Source organism: Anomaloglossus baeobatrachus, chromosome 5 (genome assembly GCF_048569485.1).
Source record: "Anomaloglossus baeobatrachus isolate aAnoBae1 chromosome 5, aAnoBae1.hap1, whole genome shotgun sequence".
Lineage (NCBI taxonomy): Eukaryota > Metazoa > Chordata > Amphibia > Anura > Aromobatidae > Anomaloglossus > Anomaloglossus baeobatrachus.
In genome coordinates this window covers 20,579,336-20,596,220 of record NC_134357.1, presented here as the reverse complement: position 1 = coordinate 20,596,220, position 16,885 = coordinate 20,579,336, and positions in this window count along the sequence as shown.

The window sequence follows — 16,885 nt, the reverse complement described above, 5'->3', positions numbered from 1 at the left end:
CAGCCAATCATTGCAATGCTCTTGGGTGCGATGGAGTTATGTTCCGAGAAATAGTGGAGGGGATATATATGAATTAACCTCGATTAGGGATTGTGATAAACCACATTAAAAAAAATGTGTTTTTAGGGAGCGTCTAAAGCAGTGTAAGTTGCAGATCATCCTAGTTTCTTTGGGTAGAGCATTCCAGAGGATTGGTCCAGCTCAGGAGAAGTCATGAAGACGGGAGGATTGGATTAGTGTGGATATAGGCAACAGTTGTTTGCTGAGCAAAGAGAATAGGTAGGGTGATAGAGATGAGGGTGGAGATGTAGGGGGGTGCCATGTTGTGAAGTGCTTTATGGGTGGGAACAAGCAATTTAACTTGAATCCTATAATGCATGGGCAGCCAGTGCAATGACTGGCATAGAGTGGAAGTGGCCAAGTAACGATTAGCCAGATAGGTGACCCTGGCTGCAGATGGAAAGTCTAGTTAGGGGGAGGCCAATTAGTAGAGAACTACAGTAGTCGAGGCGGGAGTGGATCAGGGCCACAGTAAGAGTTTTTTTTGTTTCCATGGTGAGAAAGGGGCGGAATCTAAAGATGTTCTTCAAGCGCGGGCAAGATATTGTATATAGGACGTGAAAGACAGATCGTAACACACAGACAGCGAGCCTGCTACCTAGAAATTTTCCATGGATGAGAAGCCCCCAAGTTGCACCCCTGAGACTTCACTCGCCACAGGGTACTACACCTCACCAGAGGTGCAGTATTCATCCCGGTAAGAAGGAGGTCATTGCCGGTAAACCACAATTCACCAACACACATAGCTAGTTGCCCTCTCACTGGGACTGGGTTAGGGTAGGGTCATTTAGAATGGTCACCATATTGTCTGTGTCTCCCACCCACTACCTCAGAAACCCGGTGGAGTGGAGCGACTGTTCAGGGGAGCAAGGCAACACACACACACTCAGTCTTTTCAGAAACCACCAGGACCCAAGTGAGACATAGGAGAACACGGTTGCTGAGGGGAGAGCTGATTGCTCCCTCAGGACCAGCGCACACCTCAGGGTGCGGAGCCCTAGGATGGTGGGCACTGCAAGTCCCGCCAGCAGAATCCACCAGGCAGAGGATTTCAAGTCTTCTAGCCCACACACAGATCCCGGGGCAAAGCAGCATATAGAGCCAGGAGTCATGACCATAGGGCGGTCCCATCTATGGCCCCGCGCTGCCTGCTATACGGGACGGGAAAACTACCATTCCCAGGACTCGGGTCCCCACAAAGCTTCAAGCCGCAGGGACTCGCACAACACGGCGCAGGGAGGAAAGACTCACTGAACGAAATACCGGTTCTGTACGCTGAACTATCCGGGATCGGCTGGGGCCCATCATAGCAGAGTCCGGCAGTCCAATGGCGAGAGCAACTCAGTGAGTAAACAACTTAAACTGCAACTGCTGTGTCGTCTAATCCTTCCCACGCCCCGCGCTCCCTCAGTGGAGTGGACCACTACTACCAACAGCCTCCCTGGGGCCTAGCTCTACATGTGGAGAGCTGTAACAACCAAGCTGCGTCACCTTCTGCCCCAGAAGAGATACCCTCCGCAGTGGCAGCTAACAACTGGCCACAAACCACAGGTGGCATCCCGAATAACTACTCCCATTATCCCCATCTCTCCTTTTTATTGGCACAGACTGGGTCACGGTATCACGCCAGGCCGCTGTGACATCCCTAGACCGGCCCGGGGACAAGTAACCACACCAAGACCCCGTGGGTGCATCACCCACATGCTGTGAGTGAGCTCCCTTCTTGTACGAGAAGCCCCCACTTACTGTTAGGCTATGTGTGCACGTTGCGTACAGTCACTGCAGAAATTTCTGCAGCGATCTGAAGAGCACATGTGCGCTTTAAATCGCTGCAGAAATGTCCGTAGTGAAAAAAAAAAGCCGATTCCATGTGCTCTGCCTGCAGCTCCTCCCATAGACAGAGCAGGAGCTGCAGGCAAAGCGCACGGAAGAAGTGACATGTCACTTCTTAGAACGCAGCGCTTCGGCAGAAGCCGAAGCGCTGCGCTCTAAAACGCCACGTGCGCACGGCCCCTGCACAATCTCCATAGACTGTGCAGGGGACGCAGGACGCATGCAGTTACGCTGCGCTACAAAGCGCAGCGTAACTGCATGTATTTACGCAATGTGCGCACATAGCCTTAGTGAGCCTCTTCATAGATGAGAAGCCTCCACATACTGTGAATGAGCTCCTCTATGGATAATAGCCCCCCACATATTATGAATGAGCCCCTTCCATGGATAAGAAACCCCCACATATTGTGAGTGAGCCCCTCCATAGATGAGAAGCCCTCAAATACTGTAAGTGAGGCGCCTACATTGATGAAAAGCCCCACATTCTGTGAGCGATCCCACTCAATGGATGAGAAGCCCCCACATACTGTGAATGAGCCCCTCCATGGATGAAAAGTCCCCACATGCATGAGAAGCCTCTACATACTGTGAGTGAGTCCCTCCATGGAGGAGAAGCCCCCACATTCTGTGAGTGAGCCCCCCATGGATGGAATCATTGTTCTTGATGTCTTAGGCGGGCTTTGCACGTTGCGACATCGCAAGCCGATGCTGCGATGTCGCACGCGATAGTCCCCGCCCCCGTCGCAGGTACGATATCTTGTGATAGCTGGCGTAGCGAAAATTATCGCTACGCCAGCTTCACATGCACTCACCTGCCCTGCGACCGTCGCTCTGGCCGGCGACCCGCCTCCTTCCTAAGGGGGCGGGTCGTGCGGCGTCATAGCGACGTCACAAGGCAGGCGGCCAATAGCGGCGGAGGGGCGGAGATGAGCAGGATGTAAACATCCCGCCCACCTCCTTCCTTCCGCATATCCAGCGATGTGTGCTGCCGCAGGAGCGAGGAACAACATCGGACCGTCGCGTCAGCGTAATTATGGATTACGCCAACGCTACACCGATGATACGATTACGACGATTTTGCGCTCGTTAATCGTATCATCGAGCCTTTACACACTACGATGTCGCATGCGATGCCGGATGTGCGTCACTTTCAATTTGACCCCACCGACATCGCACCTGCGATGTCGTAGTGTGCAAAGTCCGCCTTAAACAGTCTGAAAGGGCTTTATCAGAGAAAATAACTCCGCATGGGGTACAGGGACCGGTCTGCAGAGGACGGGGGTGAAGTAATTTTCTTTAGTAAAGAATAGACATATTCTGGTGATTTTGGTGATTTAGAAAGTTAAGTTCCGTTCAGGATGAAATGTTTGTGAGGTCAGAGCCATGAAGGAGAGCGTTCCCGGACTACAAAATCTTACAGCATATTCACCATGAATACAAAGAACCAGAAATACATCTTAATACACCAAAAAAAGGTAAATATTCAAAATTGAGAGCCATTTTAAGTATTTTTCTATTTTGAATATTTTTGTATCTTGGTTAATACAGAGCAAAGATATATTTTTCCTGTAAAAAGAAAGTAAGAATAAAATTCCATTGGAGGAGGAGGAGGATTGGGCTGAATTTTCAAAGATTGATGTAAACGAGGCCTGAGGCTATGAAAAGGACGGCTCTTCCTTTTTAAAGGGAATCTGTCATCAGATTTTTGCTCCCCGATCTGAGAGCAGCATAATGTATAGACAGAGACCCTGATTCCAGTGATGTGTCACTTACTAAGCTGTTTGTTGTCATTTTGATAAAATCAATGTTTTCTGTGCTGCAGATCTAGCAGTTACACATGAATATGCTGGACTACCTGCAGCACGCCAAGTAGTCCTGTAATGATAATCTACTGGTGATTAAAAAGTGGTTTTATCAAAACTACACTAAGCTGCCCATTAAGTGAAATACCGCTGGATTCAGGATCTCTGTCCCTACGTTATGCTGCCCCCATACTAAGTGGCAAAAACCTGGTGACAGATTCCCTTTCATGATTCTTCTAACTTAAGAGATCTCATAGACATGTAGGCAGTGTCAGCATCCTCAAAAAAAAAAAAAATGAACCTTGGCAAAAAGATCTATGGGGTTGATACATCAAGGTGTTTATGCCAGAAAACTGTTGTAATACACTTGGAATTCGGTAGTCATTAAACTTCACACTAGAATTTTTTTTTTTAATTTTCCACTGCTTTAGAAAGCTTCTGGATTTATTGCCAATGCCTCTGCTAAAAGAGCACGTGTCTTAAGGGGGCTTTACACGCTGCGACATCGCTAACGATTTATCTTCGGGGTCACGTCGTTAGTGACGCACATCCGGCGCCGGTAGTGTCATCGCAGCGTGTGACAGTTAGGAGCGACGATCAACGAGCACAAAAACGGCAAAAATCGTTGATCGTTGACACGTCGCTCCTAATCATAATGTCGTTGGTGGTGCATGCCGCTGGTTGTTCGTCGTTCATGCGCCACCACACATCGCTGTGTGTGACACCGTAGGAACGACGAACATCATCCTACCTGCGTCCATCGGAAAGGAGGAAGGAAGGAGGTGGGCGGCATGTTCCGGCCGCTCATCTCCTCCCCTCCTCTTCTATTGGGCGGCCGTTTTGTGACGGCGCAGTGACGCCGCTGTGACGCCGAACGCACCTCCCACTTGAAGGAGGGATTGTTTGGCGGTCACAGCGACGTCGCTGAACAGGTATGTGCGTGTGACGCTGCCATAGCGATATTGTTCTCTACGGAAGGGGTCACCACATGTCGCACGAATGATGGGGGCGAGTGCTATCGCTAGCAATGTCGCAGCGTGTAAAGTGCCCTTAAGGCTAATGACACATGGCGACAAAAGCGGAAAATCGTATTCCACTCGGGTCACAGCTACTCTATGGGTCTACTCCCATGTGTGATTTTTTTCTCAGCCCTAATCGGACCAAGAAAACAATCGCAGCATCCTGCGGGTGCAATCCGATTTGTTTTCTTTTACACCCATAGAAGTCAATGGGTGCGAGAGATACATCACATTGCACTCGTATTACAGCAGAGTGCAGTGCAATATACGCATCAGCTTACAATGGAGGAGATGGGGAGCATTACAATTAGCATTAAGGATATACATAAGTCTATACATTAAGCTGACTGCATTGTAAAAAAAAAAATATATCAGCCTGTAATACTCAATTTCACCACTAGGCGGCACATGAAACAAGACTCTTGAACTGCACTGTATCCTCAGCATACCTAACTGTATGGATTGTATTAGTTACAGTTTTTTACAGGTTTTTCATATATATACTGTAAAACGGAAGTGTGAATATATATTAGAAAAACAGCACATATATTGTCAAGTACAGATAAGTATCTAGTCAGACATAAAAACAGCCATAGCTGTAGAAAAAGACATGGACCCCCATCCAAAAATTATACTTTGATGTACTGTCTCTAGGCAAAAATGTATACACCTGAACATAAAGTTCTTGGTTTAGCATTCTGATCAGACTGTATGAAGCCGCAGCCACGTCACGGCAAACCTCTGAGTGGGTCCCTAACTTATTTGAAGTCAAGTGCGGAATAATTGCCACATCGACAGTGAACCAGTAGGCCATGTGACCTGGTGCCTCACCACACCATTGCGAGGCTGAGCCCCCATGGCTCCAGGCCACACCGCCCCACAGACACAAAATCACCGTAACAATGCCACCACACAGCACCAGCACCCTGTGAAAGGAGCCGGACAACTCACCTTCCACAAGCTCTGTGTAGTGTGTAAGAGTTTTGTTTTTTCCTTGTCTGTTTTTCATCCTTCCCTGGTGAGGGGTAGAAGAGTAGTACTGGTCATGAGCATTGCCAGGAATGGGCATCTCCACCATCAGGAGTAACCCTGAGGCTAGGGATAGCCCTGGGTCACCATCTGTGAGGGACAGGATAGAAGCCCCTGTCCCTCACTATTCTAAGGCTATGTGCCCACATTGCGTATTTGCGTGCAGTTACGCTGCGTATTGCACTGCAGCGTAACTGTATGCGTCCTGCGTTCCCAGCACAATCTATGAAGATTGTGCATGATCCATGCGCACATTGCGTTTCAGAACGCGGCGATTTGCATGCTGCCAAATCACTGCGTTCTAAAAAGCAACATGTCACTTATTCCGTGCTTTCTGGATGCACGTCCCGCTCTGTCTATGGTGGGGTCTGCATCCAGAGCGCATGAAATCGGCTTTTCATTGCATTCATTGCGCAGTGTTTCTGCAGCGATTTGAAGCGCACATGTGCTGTCAAATCGCTGCAGAGATTTCTGCAGGGACACAACGCAACATGGGCACATAGCCTAACAGTCACCTTGTGACAGACTCTATGTCCATTACCTGATTCCTGACACTTGCCCACATCATCTCCTCGGGTGATGGTTTTCAGTGACTAGTTTAGCTTAGGTCTATAATCATGCTCTGTTGGGATCAGAGGCTGAAACGCATTTATGCAACCTCACTTCTCCATGCACACACGTATGAAGACGGGGAGAGATCACCCATCTTCACTACATCTGTCCACAGAGGAGTGAATTAACATGAATGCCCACATTATCTTTTTATATGGTTGTGGGTTTAAGAATGTCAATCATATCCTAGGGGTGTGACTACAGACTACAGAGTCAGTCTACACTGTGATAGCAATGCGCTGCCTCATCGAGGCTAAGAACTCAGGACACTTTGCAATTTTAAGTTAATATTACCTATCTGTGTTTCTTCTCCTATTCCTGACTATGGATCTGTGGTCACAAGTCATGTCTGGACAGTAAGGGGTACTTTGCACACTACGATGTCGGTGAGGTCAAATCGAAAGTGACACACATCCGGCGTCGCTGTCGATATCGTAGTGGGTAAATCGTTTTTGATACGATTAACGAGCGCAAAAGCGTAGAAATCGTATCATCGGTGTAGCGTCGGTCATTTCCATAATTTCGGAAGGACCGATGTTACGATGTTGTTCCTCGTTCCTGCGGCAGCACACATCGCTGTGTGTGAAGCCGCAGGAGCGAGGAACATCTCCTACCGGCGTCCCGGCTGCAATGAGGAAGGAAGGAGGTGGGCGGGATATTTACATCCCGCTCATCTCCGCCCCTCCGCTTCTATTGGCCGCCTGCCGTGTGACACTATGACGCCGCACAACCCGCCCCCTTAGAAAGGAGGCGGGTCGTTGGCCTGAGCGAAGTCGCAGAGCAGGTGAGTGCATGTGAAGCTGCTGTAGCGATAATGTTCGCTACGGCAGCTATCACAAGATATCGCATGTGCGACGGGGGCGGGGACTATCGCGCTCGGCATCGCAGCAATCGGCTTGCGATGTCATCGGGTGTAAAGTACCCCTAAGATCTCCACTTTAATCAATCATATCTGGTAATTGTCACTATTCACTTTGGCCGCTGTAAGTTTACGCTCTGTGCTGCAGCCATTTTCCTTTTCTATTTTATATGTACATACTGTCAATTCCACCACTTATGTGTCCTATGCATGCTGTGAGTGACAGTTCAGCCGCCCTATAGGATTAGGGGCATGGTGGGCTGTCAGTATGGTGAGTGACAGCTCAGTCATTCACTCTAAGGCATAGGCATATCTAGTGTGTCATATTATTAAAGGGAATCTGTCAACTGTTTTTTGCTACTTCATCTAAGAGCAGCATGATGTAGGCAAGCAGATTCTGAATCCAACGATGTACCACTTAGATTACTGCCTGCAGCCATTCTGACACAATCAGAATTTTTAGATTTAGCTATTGTAACGCGCTATGGTCATTAGCGAGTGTCATGGCAGTGACATAGACCCCAAACAATCCATATGCAGTGAAGATAAGGCTTTTATTTCCAGCCTCCCGGATCCCACACATCCCTAGCTAATGTGTGTCCTCTCATGCAGTTAAAAAACTTACCAAGTATGGGAAGCTGAGACCCAGGCTATATACGTATAATATATATATATATATATATATATATATATATATATATATATATAGTGATTTTTTTTTTTTTTTAGGTTTTTGCACCCAGTTCAGACTTAGAATGGTGTTCCAAACGTTATTTCTTTATTTGTTAGTAGTTTTTCGTTTGTGAACCCTCCCCAACCACACCTATTGCCAGTCCATATCATATGCATATATAGCCTGGGTCTCAGCTTCCCATACACGGTAAGTTTTTTAACTGCAAGAGAGGACACACACAAGCTAGGGACCCCAAAAGTAAGAGAATACCGTGAAGAGGTGTTGGGGCTCTGTTGTATTGATCAATTCAATAGCTAAATTTCTCTTTATTCATATTTCATGGCAGTAATGCAGATTCCACTCTCATTTTTTAATTTTTGCATGTAGCTATTGTATTTTTCACGCCAGTATTCACACAGCAGTTTCTGCTATTACATGTATTCCCCTTGCATAGTCACTGGTGTGCAGCCCTTCTCTCCATATAGTGATGTTTTTTTAGGTTTTTGCACCCAGTTCAGACTTAGAATGGTGTTCCAAACGTTATTTCTTTATTTATTAGAACATTCAAGACTGGCCTGGCGGGACAGTAATACAACAGTCCTCTATCTGACACTACCAGGGGTGCATATAGGCCTGATATTTCGATCACAGGCCTCCAGCTTGCCCCACTGTCCAATTGCACCACTGTGTGCATCCACTTCACAACACACCATTGTGCCCTAAGGCGGTCTTCCTTCCTCTGAAGGTTTCTTCTGGAGGCCTAGGTGCCTCTAAATACTGACTCCGGTCAGCGCTCACACAGCCCCCTCCAGGTGGCTGTCTCCCCCGAGACTGTCTCTGTCTGTCTGTCTGATCATGTGCTCAAACACTCTCATTATATGCTATGAGCCCCACCCAAGATAGAGGTATGGGACATGCCCATCTCTACAGCAACCTGCAAACCTGACCCTTGTAATGCCTTAATCAGTTTTGTGGCATCACATGTACCAGAGTAGCCAGATACCAGCCTACACCATGTAGCAGAGCTGAGAGAGCCGTCTTGACCCCACCAGGCTCTCAATAGAGACTGTACATGGATAGTGAGGTGTCAATCAGGGGAGGGAGCGTGTCAGATTTCTTTGTAGCCTGAGTAATGATAAGGGTCCTGCTGCTTAAACAAACATAGCAAAGAAACAACAGATCGAACCTTGACAAGACAGTCATCTTTGAATTCTATGGTTTAACCCATGCAGCATGCAAAGCAAAAACCTGCTGACAGATATCCTTTAATGACAGCCCAGTTGCCCTATCTGGTCGGGCCTGCAGGGTTTCCTCCAGGTATCACCCATTCAGGATGTTTACCTGGCTCTTTAGTTTGCCAGCAGTGATTGCGGCTGTAGCGTTCCTCTGTAGTATGCTAGTCCTGCATTCTGATATTGCTGGACCTTGGATTGACCTTTGACTACTCATTTGGATTATCCCTTTTGCCTTGACGCACTCTGACCTTTGTTACCTGACTCCAGATTTGGCCTCTGACTATCTGTTTGTCTTATCAGTATTCTCTTGGTGCTTAAATACCCCTTCTTTCCTTGGATTGTTGCTGGTGATATTTTCAGTTCATTCAAGCCTTGGTTGCAAGCAGGTGTCTTGTACTCCTCTATGTGATCGCTGCTGGAAACTTTGCTGAACTTGCACCTGTGTCATCTGTAGATAAGTAGTACATGCATTTTCCCCCTGTGTGTCCTCCTTGTGTTGTCTTTAGTGTTTAGTGCGGTTGACAAAGAGCTCATCCCATCTGTTCCCTATTTAGGGCCCAGCACCAGGGATTCCTAGGGTCAGGTATCCAGCTCAGTATATAGGTGCGGAATCTATCTAGGGTGGTGAGGGACCCCAGGGACCAGTGGTAGGTTTGGTCAGGGGTTACCATCTTCCCTTTCACTAGACACAGAGTTTTCCTTACCTTCCCTTTTGCCTGGTACTTTCCCGTACCTAGCGTGACAGTAATAGATCTGAAGACATTCAGGAGAAGTAAAGACTGCACGTCTTAGACCTCTGCAGATGTCGTCATACCCTATTTCCCTGAAAATAAGGCCTACCCCAAAAATACGCCCTAGTAGGATTTGGGGGGCGTTTTTGAGTATGCTTATAATATAAACCCTACTTCAAAAATAAAGCTTAGCTGGGGTTCCATAAGGAAGTGTCCAAGCAGCTAAAAGTTAAATACAGCAGCACTCTTCAACAAAGTTAGCAGACATCTCCAAAAGATCGATGACAGTCCCAAAAGATAGTGTAGTGCCCCTGAGCCACTCAGGGCACTACTAGAAACTGCATCCTCACCAGGATGCAGGGCCAACCCCCTGGTACCAGGAACACCAGTGCCAGCAACAGCAACACACACCAAAATCCCAGTTGCCACTCCACACCAGGGGTCACTGCTAGTTGGGCGCAAGGTGATGGCCACCCCTAGAGGGTGGAGCCAGACCAGAGGGAACTAGGCAGCCTGGTGGAAGGGGACTGCATGCAGACAGTAGTAGTGAGTGAAAGTGGAAAGACGTGCCTGAGAGCTGGGTCGTGTAAACGGTGACCTAGGGGCACAGGAGAGAAGTAGCCAGGGCAGGTAAACCCGCGTACCGCTGAGAACAGAGCACACACGGGGCACAGGGCCCTAGATCAGGCAACAGTTTCAGACGGCTTGGCAATTACCTGCACAGTGAGGGGACCTTCTCAGACCTCACTGATCTACAGATCCGGGGGCATCAGCAGTAAAGCAAGGATCAGGGTTCGGACACATACCTCCCTACAGGGTCCACACTGCCCGCCGTACGGACAAGGAGACTGCCACACAAAAGGGACAGTCGGGCCCCAAACGCTCCACGCTACGGGGACCCAACCGAGAGTGCCGGGGACAGAGCAACTGAGTCAGCAGCTGGCACTGGAAATACAGGGACCTGAACCAGCCGTCTGAGAGTCCGGAATGAGTAGAGACTGTTAATTACAACCCCGGTGTGCTCCCTTATTACAGTCATCTTACATCTCCCAGGCTCAACCCTACCTGTGGAGGGCCTACCACCACAGCTGCCATTACCATCAGCCCTGGGAGTAACCACTTCCGCAGCGGCGGTTCCCTCATATTAACCTCAACCCGCAGGTGGCGTCACACAAATGACTTTATTCTCCCCTGTAAATACTCCCCATTAAAAAGCAACCCGGGCAACGGCCACCAAAGTGACATTCCCCATACACTGCCCGGACAGAGTACCTCATTCCCTGGGCGACACAATAGCAGATCCCCCCCAAAGAAAAATCGCACTCACCAGACGCGAAACAATTATAAATGCCCACTAGCTCCCCCTCAACATCATAGTTTCTGAAACTACAACTTTATATCTAAAAAACAAAGGAAAACCGACCCAAACACAGACATATACATTTTAATAATGTACAGTTTAATAAAAGTAAATGTTTTAATTAAACTTTTACTAATGATTAGAAAAAAAGTTTCAAGATGCAATTATATACGGTAAATTAATGCGAAATATACTACACACATGCTTCCCATGTAGGGGTGTTATCTGGTTCTATTTGCTTTTTGGGTAACAAACATTTATTTATAATTATTACATCTTTTTCACATAGTTTAATTCTCAATTTCTTTTTCGCTCCTAATTGGGAGACCCAGACAATTGGGTGTATAGCTATTGCCTCTGGAGGCCACACAAAGTATTACACTTAAAAGTGTAAGGCCCCTCCCCTTCTGGCTATACACCCCCAGTGGGATCACTGGCTCACCAGTTTTCTGCTTTGTGCGAAGGAGGCAACACATCCACGCATAGCTCCACTTTTTAGTCAGCAGCAGCTGCTGACTATGTCGGATGGAAGAAAAGAGGGCCCATACTAAGGGCTCCCAGCATGCTCCCTTCTCACCCCACTGTATGTCGGAGGTGTTTGTAAGGTTGAGGTACCCATTGCGGGTACGGCGGCAGGAGCCCACATGCTGATTCCTTCCCCATCCCTTTTTACAGGGCTCTGGGTGAAGTGGGATTTACCGGTCTCCAGGCACTGAGACCGTGCTCCATCTACAGCCCCTGGAGAAGATGCTGGATGGAGCGGAGTACATCAGGGACATGGCCCTGCTTCCTCAAGGTACTCTGTGTCCCCGTGCATTTGGCGCTCACACCGCAGCATGCTGGGTGTTGTAGTGCGCCGGGGGACATCAGCGCTGCGGCGCCTGTGCCATGGCCTCATTCAGCTTCGCTGAAGCAGGCTCACTTATGGGAATGGGTCGCGCCGGCCGCTGGGACTGCGGCGCGGCTGGCACTTGTAGTGCGCCGGGGACTTCAGCGCGGCCTGCGCTTTTACGGCGGCCGCACTGATAACTAGAGTCCCCGGCTTTTGCGGCCTGCTTCCGTTCGTTCCCGCCCCCAGACCTGCCAGTCAGGAGAGGGGCGGGACGCTGGCCACTTCTAGGAATCGGTCGCGCCGGCCGCTGGGACTGCGGCGCGGCTGGCACTTGTGGTGCGCCGGGGACTTCAGCGCGGCCCGCGCTTTTACGGCGGCCGCGCTGATAACTAGAGTCCCCGGCTTTTGCGGCCTGCTTCCGTTCGTTCCCGCCCCCAGACCTGCCAGTCAGGAGAGGGGCGGGACGCTGGCCACTCCTAGGAATCGGTCGCGCCGGCCGCTGGGACTGCGGCGCGGCTGGCACTTGTGGTGCGCCGGGGACTTCAGCGCGGCCCGCGCTTTTACGGCGGCCGCGCTGTTAACTCGAGTCCCCGGCTTCTGGGCCTAGTCTCCCTTCGTTACCGCCCACAGCCCTGACAGTCAGGGTAGGGGCGTGACGCTGCATAGCACAGCAGCGCTGAGAGCTGGAGTATGTTTTGCATACTCCACCCCTCTCACTGTGTGCACTGTGAAACCGGATTCCCGCACTTTCTCAGGCACGCCCACGGCTTCCTTCTCTACAAGGACGCCGGCAGCCATTAGTGTCAGTTTCTGTACGATACAGAGACAAGTGTGGAAGACCCTGGCATTCTGATAGTCACACAATCGCTGCAACAGGCGTTAAGCAGCACCTGTGGTGCTAACCCCACTAGTGCAGAAGTGCACTTATAGATATGCTTGTACTATATACATTGCACTGTTTGGTCGCACGTTGTATATACCCTCCTGGATTATGCGGAGGAGTTATCAGCATATTCTCTGTGTAAAACAAAGGTGCAGAACCACATGTTTTTCTATACAGCTGGTACAGCATGTACGGCTATACGGCCGGCAGGTTACATACACTCCCATTGTATGCACTAATGGCCAGGGGATGAGGACGGTGTCTGCAGTATTTACTGACAGTTTTTCTGAGACTATGGCTATGATACTAGAAGCCTAGCAGTCCGGACATGTCTCTCACAATATGGGCACTGTTGAATCATTGATCCATGGCCCCCCTCAGTGTGAACAACTAACAGCTCCGGGAATGTCACACGCATCCCAGAGTCACGGCTCTGCACGGACGTCAGTCCCAGACAGCCTAAGCGGGCTCACTATGAGCGGCCTCGGTTTCATCAGGGTCCTAGCAGAAGGACTCGCTGTGTAATGAGGCGGAAGTAGCGGCTCAGGATTCTGATCCTGAGACCGCTCTCAATCTGGATACACCTGATCGTGACGCCATAGTAAATAATCTTATAGCGTCCATCTATAGAATGTGGGTTATTTCTCACAGCTCCTCCAGTGGAGGAGTCAGCTTCACGTATTTTTCTGGACCACTCTGCCTTCAGAGAGGCAGTCCAGGAACACCACGCTTATCCAGATATGCGCTTCTCCAAACGGCTTAGGATACACGTTATCCCTGTCCCCTGACTTGGTCAGGGACTGGACCCAGTGTCCCAAGCGGCATCCTCCAATCTCCAGGCTTGTAGCTAGATCCATAGTTGCAGTGGGAGATGGAACTGCTGTTGGCTCCGGCATTCTCTCCCTTGGGGCACTCCAAGCTATTTCAGCTTGTCTTACACAGATTGACACGGTTACACGTACATCTGTGCCGCAGGTGGCATCCTTAACCTCTCAAATGTCTGCATTTGTTTCTTACGCGATTCAGGTTGTCCTGGACTATGCGAACCGTGCGGCGGTAGCCTCCGCTACTCCGTGTTTTTAAGCAGAGCCTGGTCTGCTCGTTAAGTGAATGGAAGGCAGATTCTGCTTCCAAAAAAGGTTGCCTAACCAGTTGCCTTTTTCTGCTGACCGACTGTTTGGTGAATGTAACCATTAAACAGTCCAGGGGTAAGGATTCATCCTTTCCTCAGCCCGGACACAACAAACCCCAACAGAGCAAGAGGCAGTCGGGGTTTTCGGCCTTTTCGAGGCTCGGGCAGGTCCCATTTTTCCTCGTCCAATGTGGACTCAAAAGGATCAGAGGAGCTCAGATTCTTAGCGGGCTCAGTCACGCCCAAAAAAGCGACAGTCTGAAAACCCGCTTCCAAGGCGGCTTCCTCATGACTTGCGGCCTCGGTCGGTAGCAGGCTCTCCCGCCTTGGCGATATTTAGCTGCCATAGGTCAATGACCATTGAGTGTGAGACATTCTGTCTCACGGGTACAGGATAGAGCTCACTTCTCGTCCTCCAACTCGATTCTTCAGAATTTCTCCACCTCCCGGCCGAGCCGCTGCTCTTCTGCAAACAGGGTGCACTCTATAGGCAGAAAGAGTGATGACCCCCGTTCCTCTTCAGGAACAAGGTCACGGTTTTTACCCCAAATTCTTTGCGGTACCTATAACAACGGGCCGTTCCGTCCCGTTCTGGATCTAAAAATGCTCAGCAAGCTCGTGGACACCAGGCGGTTCCGGATGGAATCCCTCCGCCATGTCATCGCCTCAAGGTCCCAAGGATATTTCCTAGCATCATTAGGCATCAAGGATGCTTATCCACATGTGCCGATTGATCCAGAGCACTAGCGTTTCTATGCTTCGTTATAGGAGACGAACACCTTCTGTTCGTAGCTCTACCTTCCGGCTAGCGACAGTCCCACTGGTCTTCGCCAAGGTCAGGGCAGCAGTAGTCACAGTCCTGCACTCTCAGGGTCACTCTGTGATCCCGTATTTAGACGATCTACTTGTCAAGGCACTCTCTTAGGAAACATGCCAACACTGCCCGAACGTTGTGCTGGAGACTCTCTAAAGTTTTGGGTGGATCATCAACTTTTTAAAGTCAGATCCGACCCCGACCCTATCGATAACATATCTAGGCATAGAGTTTCTTACTCTCTCAGCGATAGTGAAGCTTCCGCTAGACAAACAGCATTCACTACGGGCTGCAAGCTCTTCTTTAAGAACCAGTCGCACACATTGAGACGCCTCATGCACTTCCTACGTAAGATGGTAGCAATGGAGGCAGTTCCTTTCGCGCAGTTTTACTGCGTCCACTACAATGGGACATTCTCCGCCAATGGGACGAAAAGTCGACGTCCCTCAACAGAGTCGTCGTTCTTTCTCAGGCGGCCAAGGAATCTCTACGGTGGTGGCTTCTTCCCACCTCTTGGTCAAAAAGAAGGTCCTTCCTATCCCCATCCTGGGCGATAGTTACGACAGACGCGAGTCTATCAGGGTGGGGAGCAGTTTTTCTCCACTACAGCGCTCAGGGTACGTGGACTCAGCAAGAGTCCACCCTTCAGATCAATGTTCTTGAACACAGAGCAGTGTATCTTGCCCTACAAACCTTCCAACAGCGGCTGGAAAGCAAGCATATCCGACTTCAGTCGGACAGCTCCACAGCGGTGGCATACATCAACCACCAAGGAAGAACGCGCAACCGGCAAGCCTTCCAGGAAGTCCGGCAGGTTCTGATGTGGGTGGAAGACACGGCATCCACCATATCCACAATTCACATCCCAAGTGTGGAAACTAGGAAGTTGACTTCCTAAGTCGCTGAGGTGTGGCCGAAAGAGTATGGTCTCCTCACCCGGACGGGTTTCAGGAGATCTGGCGCCGCTGACAGAGGCCGGACGTCGATCTAATGGCGTCACGGCACAACAATAATGTGCCAGCTTCATGGCACGGTTTTCACAATCATCGAGCTCTGGCGGCAAACGCCTTAGTTCAGCATTGGTCGCAGTTCCAGCTACCTTAGGTGCCACCTCTGGCATTGTTGCCCAGAGTACTGCGCTAGATCAAGACCGACTGCGGCCGCGCCATCCTCGTCGCTACAGATTGGCCGAGGATGTTGTGGTACTCGGTTCTGTGGTGCCTCACGGTAGGCTAACCGGGGGCACTACCAGACCAATCAGACTGGCTGTCTCAAGGGCCATTCTTCCATTTGAATTCTACGGCCCTCAACCGGATGGTGTGGCATTGAGTCCTGGAACCTAGTGTCGTCAGGATTACCTCAGGACGTGGTTGCCACCATGAGACAGGCTAGCATACCAACGTCCGCCAAGATTGACCACAGGACGTGGAAGATATTCTTATCTCGGTGCTCGGCGCAGGGTGTTTCTCCCTGGCCGGTTGCATCGTCTATGTTTCCTTCCTTCCTGCAATCTAGGTAGGAAAATGGATTGTCGCTCAGTTCCCTTTAGGGACAAGTCTCAGCGCTATCTGTATTTTTTCAGAAACGACGACTTCCTCAGGTACGCACGTTCCTACGGGGAGTTTGTCTTCTCAGCACTCCGTACAAGCGGCCGTTAGAGCCCTGAGATCTGAACAAGGTTCTAATTGCTCTCCAGATGCCGCCTTTCGAGCCTTTGAAGGATGTCTCCCTTCCCGCTTTTCACGGGAAGTGGCCTTCTAGTAACGGTCTCGTCTCTTAGGAGAGTTTCCGAGCTAGCAACGCTCTCATACAAACTCCCTTCCTGGTCCTTCACCAGGACAGGGTAGTTCTGCGTCCGGTTCCGGAATTTCTCCCTAAGGTGGTATCCCACTTTCATATCAATCAGGATATCACCTCACCTTCTTTGTGTCCTCGTCCAGTCCATCAATTTCAGAAAGATTTGCATCTGTTGGTTCTGGTGAGAGCACTCAGGTTCTACTTCCCGCATGGC